At 46.5% G+C, this 9,761-nt stretch overlaps 1 long non-coding RNA gene across 1 annotated transcript; it reads left to right on the top strand.

Moving 5' to 3' along the window:
• Positions 1–304: 304 nt before the first annotated feature.
• LOC145657569 (uncharacterized) lies at positions 305–1,932 on the top strand. The gene is made up of 3 exons (XR_014123381.1): positions 305–411; positions 1,514–1,690; positions 1,817–1,932. It is a non-coding gene; the product is annotated as an uncharacterized LOC145657569 (long non-coding RNA).
• The last annotated feature ends 7,829 nt before the right edge of the window (positions 1,933–9,761 follow it).

Raw genomic sequence — 9,761 nt, 5'->3', positions numbered from 1 at the left:
CATGTGATTAAGGGGGTCGCCATTCCCGTGAGCCCACACCCCTGAGCTGCTGCAGGACTGGTTTGACAGGGAGGGCGCCTCAGACTGGTGGGTTGCACGTGTCTGTATTTCTCCTCTCTGTGCGCTACCACACACAGCCGTGAAAATCTTCCCAAATGGAGCCGCACATTTTCACTTGGTGTCTTCAGAGCTCGTGGTGGCTCTGTCAGGGTGCGGGACACACACAGACCTGTTTTATCATTCTGGGTCTGCGTTATATCTTAAACAGTTACTGCAGTGAGTCTGACCTTTCCTATGCAGATTGGCTTTGGAGTGTGAAACCCAGCTGCTCTCTGAAGGACGGAGTCACTGGGGAAGGACGCCACTGACTTAAACAGCCTTGATGAGACTCCATGAGCACAGCAACTGAAAGTAAAAAACATTTGCCATTTATTTTTCTATTATTAGAACTGGTTTATTAATCCTGACAATAATCACTTTTACATTCCAGCTCTAGAGATTCAGTTTGTACTTAATAGCTATAAAATTCATGCTTTGAAATTTTATTTTAACCCTCCCCCCCCCACCAAAAGGAGTTTTTCCATTATTTTATACTCATTCTCTCAGTTCTCTTGTTTTCAAGGTTGCACCAAGCTCAGTGGTTTAGCAGTTTAGTTGCTTTTTGTAAGACTGATTTTGTAGAATTGACTGACATTGATTGACAGTTCAGTCATGCCTGTGTCCCATGTGACACGTTTCCTGTTTGCGTCAATTGTTCTATTTCGATCTCTGTGAGCTGCACTAATGTCTGTGGTGTACTGCCCACTGCCCACTACAGAACGGAGCCCCTCACTGGCAGTACTCACTGCAGAATGGGGCCCCTCACTGGCAGTACTCACTGCAGAATGGGGCCCCTCACTGAACTCTCTCCACTGCACTCACATGAACTGCTCAGGTAGCAGCACCTGTGAGGGGCCCTGTGAGCCCCCCTCGTGAGGACGGCCCTGTGAGGATGCCCCTTTGAGGACCCCCCTGTTAGGGGCCCTTTGAGGACCCTTCTGTAAGGGGCCCTGTACAGTATCACTCTCACATGTGTGGTGAGCCAGGTCATGAGCAGGTATTTGTTCCTCTGTTAGCTGATGTGTGTGTGCGCGTGTGTGTGCACGTGTGTGTGTGTGTGTGTGTGGTCTAATATCATCTGTTCTGCAGTGCTGTGCCAGAATTAGGCAGTCTAAGACAGGAATACATTATTTCCTCTTGTCTTTGGTGGTGCAGGATGTTTTGTGGTGAGGTTTGTTAATCTCAGACTAAATCTGCCCACTCTGTGGCTTTGTGAACTGAGTCAGAATGTGCCTTTATCAGTACTGACAGTGGCATGTTGTCTGTGGACACTTTCATTCTCTGTGTTTTGCTGCTCTTGGTTTCTCAGGAAACTGCTGTTCCTAGCATTCTCTGTTACACAATGCTGTCTCAGCAGAGATCACTATGTGTGTGTGTGTGTGTGTGTGTGTGTGTGTTTGTGTGTATGTGACAGAGAGAGAGAAACCAATACCCTCTCTGATTCAGCATTTACACCCCAAACAACAAGGCTTCAACATAAGCAAAAGAGGTCCAGACAGAGCCTGTAACCCATCCGGCTGTGGATCCGCTCTGACACATGGAACAGCCACGAGAAACCACAGAGCTGGCCAGACTGCTGACCTCACTCAAGGTGAACGCAGGTGCCAGCTCTATCCACCGCAAGGTTCAGCATCTGCTGGAATTTAACGGGACAAATTTTCCATCTGACACAAAAGACCCCTGTTATGACTTACAAGGACATCCTTTCTCTAAGCAGCAGGCCTGCCAGACTTACCACTGGATCTCAGACCCATCTGGGCTTCCAGTTCAGCGTTTCCTGCTCGAACACACCACGCAGAGGGGCTTGGAGATCAGCCAGCGATTAGAAGCATTTCTCAAGGCAGGTGCAGCGCTGAACTGCGCAGTACTCGCGGTCCGCAGGACTGGGACTGGGAAACATGAGCTGTGCATGTCAGCGCCGCAGTAGCCCTCGTATGTAAGAGGAGAAGGATCTGTGTGTCACGGGCGGCCTGCCATGTGCACGCCTTCTACACACTCCAAGAGCAGCAGATGGGTGGAGCTATTTATAGAACTTATTATCACAGCCCATCACACTCACATTTACACCACCCGTATCACTGTAGCACAGACGACATCACACACCCAACCTTCACACCACTCACACCTCGTCTGTGTGAGGATGGCTTTGGATTCTAATCACTGTGTGAATGCTCAACAGTGTTGTCTGTGGTTTCTGTGTGTGTTTGTGTTTGTGTTTGTGTGTGTGTGTGTGTGTGTGTGTGTGTGTGTATGTGTGTTTGCGCGTGCACGTGTGTGTATGTGCTTGTCTGAGTGTGTGTGTGTGCGTGCATGTGCATGCATGTGTGTGAGTGTGTGTGTGTTTATGGGCATGTGTGTGTGTGTGTGTGTGTGTGTGTGTGTGTTTATGTGTGTATGGGCGTGTGTGTGTTTATGTGTGTGTGTATGGGCGTGTGTGTGTGTGTGTGTATGTGTGTGTATGGGCGTGTGTGTGTGTGTGTGTGTGTGTTTATGTGTGTATGGGCGTGTGTGTGTTTATGTGTGTGTGTGTATGGGCGTGTGTGTGTGTGTGTGTGTGTGTGTGTGTGTGTGTGTGTGTGTGTGTGTGTGTGTGTGTATGGGCGTGTGCGTGTGTGTGTGTGTGTATGCGCGTGTGTGTATGGGCGTACGTGTGTGTGTGTGTGTGTGTGTGTGTGTGTGTGTGTGCTTTCTCCCACTGTATCTGTATCAGAGCAGTGCTGCTCTACCTCAATGACATTTACTGTAGTGACAGGAGGGCTGGAGCTTCCCATTTTGTCAAATGAGGTTAAAATCCACAGATATTTTTCAGGCCTGTGCCATCTGTGACCCCCCCACTCCCTCTCCCACCCTCCCTCTCGCTCTCTCTCTCTCCCCCTCTCCCACCCCCTACCTCCCCTATCTCTCTCTCTTCCCCTGCTCTCTCTCTCCCTCTCTGTCTCTCTTTCTCACTCTCCCTCTTTCTCTCTCCCTCATTCTTTCTCTCTCTCTACTTTTCTCTTTCTTTTTTCTCACTCTATTTCTCTCTCTCTCCCTCTCTCATCTCCCACCCCCTACCTCCCCCTGTCTCTCTATCTCACTCTCTCTCTTTCTCCCTCTTTCTCTTTCCCTCGTTCTTTCTCTCTCTCTGTACTTCTCTCTCTGTCTTTCTCTCTTTTTTCTCACTCTCTCTCTCTGACATGTCAAGGACACTCCACTGCTCCTTACGCTGCATCTGTTTTTGCCCATATGGCAGCTTAGCTACACCCCTCACTCCCCTACACACTCCCCTACACACTGTCCTACACACTGTCCTACACACTCTCCTACACACTCTCCTACACACTCCACCTACACACTCCACCTACACACTCCGCCTACACACTCCCCTACACATTCCCCTACACACTCCCCTACACATTCCCCTACACACTCCCCTACACACTGTCCTACACACTGTCCTACACACTCTCCTACACACTCCCTACACACTCTCCTACACACTCCACCTACACACTCCACCTACACACTCCACCTACACACTCCCCTACACATTCCCCTACACACTCCCCTACACATTCCCCTACACACTCCCCTACACACTGTCCTACACACTCTCCTACACACTCCCTACACACTCTCCTACACACTCCGCCTACACACTCCCCTACACACCCCTTACACACTCCGCCTACACACTCTCCTACACACTCCCTACACACTCTCCTACACACGCCCGCCTACACACTCCCCTACACACCCCCTACACATACCCCTACACATTCCCCTACATACTCCCCTACACACTCTCCTACACACTGTCCTACACACTCCGCCTACACACTCCCTACACACTCCCCTACACACTACCCTACACACTCCCTTACACATTCTCCTACACACTGTCCTACACACTCCCCTACACACTCCCTACACACTCTCCTACACACTCCCCTACACACACCCTGCACATTCCCCTACATACTCCCCTACACACTCTCCTACACACTCCCCTACACACTCTCCTACACACTCCCCTACACACTCCCCCACACACTCCCCTACACACTCCACTAACACACTCCCCTACACACTCCCCTGACACACTTCCCTGACACACTCCCCCACACACACTTCCGCTACACAAACAGAACATCAGCACTGAGGCTGTTCTCTTTAGTAGTGTGTATTCTACCGAGCATGTAAGGACATCACATCTAACCCGGGCAACGCAGCTAAGCCTCTGCAGCAACCTTTTCTCCAAGCCTCCTATGCACCGTGGTGCTCACAGTCGGCATTACCATGGAGAAAACCACTGCTCTCCATAAAAATCAGAATAGTAATACAAATTCCTATCTTGTTTTTGATGTTCATTTTGAACATCATTTGGATGTTCCAGAATATTACGCAGACAGACAAATTAAAAGATGCAGTTGATGGTACTTGTATCCAGAACACTGAACCCAAAAGCACAGGGCAGCTTGGACTTCAGGTGGAGTGAATAATGACAGGAGAGGCCGTGGGTCTTGACAACGATCCAGAACAAAGCAGAAAAATCAACTCTGAAGCGGCTCAAACAGGACATTGTGCGTTTTAGAAAGGCAGGTCAGAAAGCTGGCCATAATCTCCCAGAAATGTCACCGTGTGATGTGAACCAAAACACACAGGAATTGAACCAGTTTTCTGTAGATGAAGAGGCTGGAATACTGATGAACTACAGGGAGTTTCACTGAGTTTACTCCCATCACGTAGCTTCCGGAGTGACTAAACCGTTTAGTGACTGAGTTGATGTGTAAAGGAGTTGGAGAATGTTTTGTATAATTTTGCTTTATTTATATGACTTACACACAGATCGGATCACATTTTAAGATCCATACAGAAATTCACGTCATTGGTAGATTTACAAAATTTTTATCACAGTGGTAGAAAGAATGGCTGTACTCACACACATCTGGAGTCTACACGTAACGGGACGCAATAACAATCCTCCACTGGTGTTCAGAACTTGATTGAACGTCCTGTAAACTGACACCTGATAACTGAGAGCAGGATTAGAGATCAATCACGTGTGTTTAAAGTGCCTGGGGATTGTTGAAGTGCCTTTCACAGAGGGTTCGGGTGGATCTTCATACAGGATTTGAAGTCTCTGAGAAGAAGAGTTTGTTAGACTGTGTGGAGACACTGCAGTGGTCTTCTCTGTGCATCTATGGGCAGGTCCTACAAGCTCTAATCTCTTCAGCAGTGTGTGACTGACGTGTAGCTGCTCCAGATGGCTTTGATATGACCAAGCCCTGCTCTAACGTCTTAGCCATGCACTCCTTTCTGTTTTGACCCTCACATTTGTCTGATTGATTTATTCTGATTGTTCAACCTTATGATGACCTGCTGGCATTAACACTGCAAATCCAATCCAACCAAATCCAGCCATATCCACCCAAATCCATCCATATCCAGCCAAATCCAGCTAAATCCAGCCAAATCCAGTCAAACCCAGTCAAACCCAGTCAAATCCGTGTTCTTAGTGCAGAACCCAAACCTCAAACTGTGCTATTGTTCAAGTCCTTTACATACTACACTGTATTATAATACTGGTGAATTCTGCATTTTAACACATTGACAAATAAAATGAAGGCAAAATTGGCAAAATCTTACTGTATGTCATTAGCAGGGGAAGCTGTGAATGTTGGGAAGAGTCTCTCCCATTGGAGGAGCTGGCACGCAACACACACACACACACACACACACACACACACACACAAAGAGGGGAGGAGTCAGAGAGGGAGGCATCATAGACGGAGGGGTCAGGGGGAGGGGTCAACAGAGTGTGCAGTGAGAACTGTTTAATTGATCCTTAAGATGAACTGAGCAGCAGGGAGATCTGGACTCTGGAACAAGACAAGACATCCGTCCACCCCACTGTATCTCCTCTCCTCTCTCCTCATCTCCACCTCTCCCCCTATCTCCTCTTCTCCTCTCTTCCTCTCCTCTCCTCTCCTCCCCTTATCTCTTCCTCTCTCCTCTCCTCCCCTCTCTTCTCCACCTGTCCTCTCCTCTCCTCTTCATCTCTCCTCCCCTCTCCTCTCCTCCCCATCTCTCCTCTCCTCCCCATCTCTTGTCTCCTCCTCTCCTCTCCTATCCTCCTCATCTCCCCTCCTCCTCCTCCCCTCTCCTCCCCTCTCCTCCCCTCTCCTCTCCCTGTGAGAGCTGTGGCTCTTGCGTACGTACCTGTGTGACAGTCTGAGGTGAGGCCCAGCTCTCTCTGGTCTGCTCCGGTCAGTACACCATCAGCCCTCTCTCTTCAGTTCTCTCTCTGTCTCTCTCTCTTTCTCTCTTTCTTTCTCTATCTTTGTTTTTCCATCTTGCTCTTTTTCTCTCTCTGTTTATTTCTCTATCACACTCTCTTTCTCTCTATTTCTCCTGTCTGCCCCACCCACACAGAGGCAGTGGCACTGGATCAGATACAATTTAAAACCCTCATCAGCTCGAAATGATCATTGGCAGTAAATCTGTGTGTGTGTGTGTGTGTGTGTGTGTGTGTGTGTGTGTGTGTGTGTGTAAGAAAAATTTTAAAAGGTTTAATGAGGCACCCTGACATCATGTATTAAAGATGGAAGACTGCATTCTCCAGAAGAGAGAGGACATATATGTCCCCTCTTATACATATATGTCCCCTCCCTTATACATATATGTCCCCTCTCTTATACATATATGTCCTCTCTCTTATACATACGTGTCCTCTGTCTTATACATATATGTCCTCTCTCTTATACATATATGTCTCCTCTCTTATACATATATGTCCTCTCTCTTATACATATATGTCCTCTCTCTTATACATATATGTCCCCTCTCTTATACATATATGTCCTCTGTCTTATACATATATGTCCCCTCTCTTATACATATATGTCCCCTCTCTTATACATGTGTCCCCTCTCTTATACATATATGTCCTGTCTCTTATACATATATGTCCCCTCTCTTATACACATATGTCCCCTCTCTTATACATGTGTCCCCTCTCTTATACATATATGTCCCCTCTCTTATACACATATGTCCCCTCTCTTATACACATATGTCCCCTCTCTTATACATATATGTCCCCTCTCTTATACATGTGTCCTCTCTCTTATACATATATGTCCCCTCTCTTATACACATATGTCCCCTCTCTTATACACATATGTCCCCTCTCTTATACATATATGTCCCCTCTCTTATACATATATGTGTTCTCTCTTATGTCTTCATATGTTCCGTGTGCAGTAGGGCACATTTGCCCTCTGCCCTTTGCTCTGTGCCTTTGTCTGCTCTGGACTGTTGTTTGAACAGCAAATTCACGTGTGTTGTGTTGTGTGATGTGGTGTGTTGTGCTGTGTGTTGTGTGTTTTGTGTTGTGTTGTGTTGTGGTGTGTGTTGTGTTGTGTTGTGTTGTGTGTTGTGGTCTGTTCTGTGTTGTGTGTTGTGGTCTGTTCTGTGTTGTTGTGTTGTTTTTGTGATGAGAGTTGAAACCCATGCCTCAACTGCACTTATACACCCAAAGACAGAGAACAGTGAGGCTAAACACACCCAACACCTCCACCCAACACCTCCACCCACAGGTAGAGAACAATTAGGCTAAACAAATCCAACACCTCCACCTACAGGCAGAGAACAGTGAGGCTAAATACACCCAACACCTCCAACCACGGACAGAAAACAATGAGGCTAAACACACCTAACACCTCCACCCACAGACAGCTCAATGCACCTATCACCTCTATCCAACACCTCCACCCACAGACAGAGCTGCAGGGCTCAGACCCCTCTGCACTGGAAGGCCTGACTGCTGGGTGCATTGGGTAGTCAGCTATGCTGAGGCCATCTGCCCAGTCACAGAGCTTAACATTTATCACCAAAGTCATTCTTAAATGGAAATGTTCAGGGCAATAAACAGAGTCTTCACCCCTGACATCTCAATTTAAGGCCTGTGCTAAAGTTCCAGGTTTATTTTTACTGCTAAAAGTGCAGAATCTTCACTTCTGAATAGATACGTCAGTCAGCAGTGGGTCGTTTGGATATGAGCGTCCTGTAATCACATCAGGGAATAATAGACCTAAATCCCAGCTGAGCACTAAGCACACAGATGATCTCATGCACTGGTCAATACAGTAGATACTGATATTCAGTATGTGCAGTTCATCACTGAAACATGAATGAACTTGAATAAAAAACAACAAATGTGAACCTACATGATGTCAGGTTTTTGAAGGCTTGGCAATCTCTGACAGAATCATTCTCAGGGAATTAAATCAGGAACATGGATATCACACCAGTTCTGATCAGGGAGTTGGGATTCTGTCACACTTGACCAGACTTAAATCATGCTAAGACTTTGGTTGAAAAGCTTTATAATGTTGTCGTGTACTCTCAAGTCTCTATAATTTTGCAGATAACCAAATTACACAAATGATAACACACGTATTAACTGCTTAGAAGTGAATGATGTCATTGTGTTAAGGCACTTATAAAGTGAAACGGACAGACTTTGTACAGACTTTGAAATGTTGTCTAAAACATCTGAAACACAGTGGGCTCTGAGTAATGGAATGACAGCCGTGTCTAAGCATGCAGTGGTCACAAATCAAGCCACATTATAATGTTCACAATTTAATTTCTCATGGAACAAAAATGTGTCATTTCTGTTAGTTCTCACTTATCAATAGATGTGCATGATCTGTCTCTGAATATCTGATTGGTCTGAGCACCATAACTGAGTTTTGTTAAAGCGTTGTGGGCAGGGTAGACTCCAGGTGTTGGTAGTGAGGTAGAGGGAGGTGTGTTTACTCTTCAAATCTCATTTCTGTTATTGATGCACAAAATGTTTAAGGAGCAAAATACACACAAAGCAGAGGACCCTCATTGTGTTTTAACGCAGATCTTCTGAATCTAGGACTCCCTCATGGTGTTTTAATCCAGGTCTTTTGAATCTAGGACTCTCTCATGGTGTTTTAACCCAGGTCTTCTTGATCTATGACTCCCTCATGATGTTTTAACCCAGTTCTTCTTGATCTATGACTCCCTCATAATGTTTTAACCCAGGTCTTCTGGATCTAGGACTCCCTCATGGTGTCTTAACCCAGGTCTTCTGAATCTAGGACCCTCTGATTGTTTTAACCCAGGTCATCTGGATCTAGGACCCTCCACAGACGTCCCGACCACCCACCGTTGTCCCCCACTGTTTCAGGAGCACCTCCATAGTCCCTGCCTGTAAAATCCAAAAGGTAACATGTCTTACTGACCATGGGCCTATGGCACTCATCTCTGCAGTTATGTGGTAAAGTGGCTGGAATTCTGATGATGTCATACATTAGCAGAGTTATTTCTGACTTCTTGGTGCCACTACAGAGGTCTGCCTATGATGAAATCAGAGATTTGATGATGTCATCACAGGTCTGCTGACACCAGGCTCCTGAACCGCTGTTGGATTCTGATGGATTACAGCGGTATGACTGGTATGATCAGATTGGTATGATCAGTTCTGGATTTTGATTGATTATAGCTCTGTGTGATTGGTATGATCAGTTCTTTAGAGGTCGTTATGATACCCCATCACCTCAAATTGTACTACAATGATAATTGGGACTTGAAACTGATCAAGTTAAAAGTTGAAAACAGTGAATATTAGTACTGTCGTGACACCC

The sequence above is a fragment of the Electrophorus electricus genome, chromosome 4, assembly GCF_041902795.1.
Source record: "Electrophorus electricus isolate QZ-2024a chromosome 4, ASM4190279v1, whole genome shotgun sequence".
Classification (NCBI taxonomy): domain Eukaryota; kingdom Metazoa; phylum Chordata; class Actinopteri; order Gymnotiformes; family Gymnotidae; genus Electrophorus; species Electrophorus electricus.
This window is presented reverse-complemented; position numbering and strand designations above follow the sequence as displayed.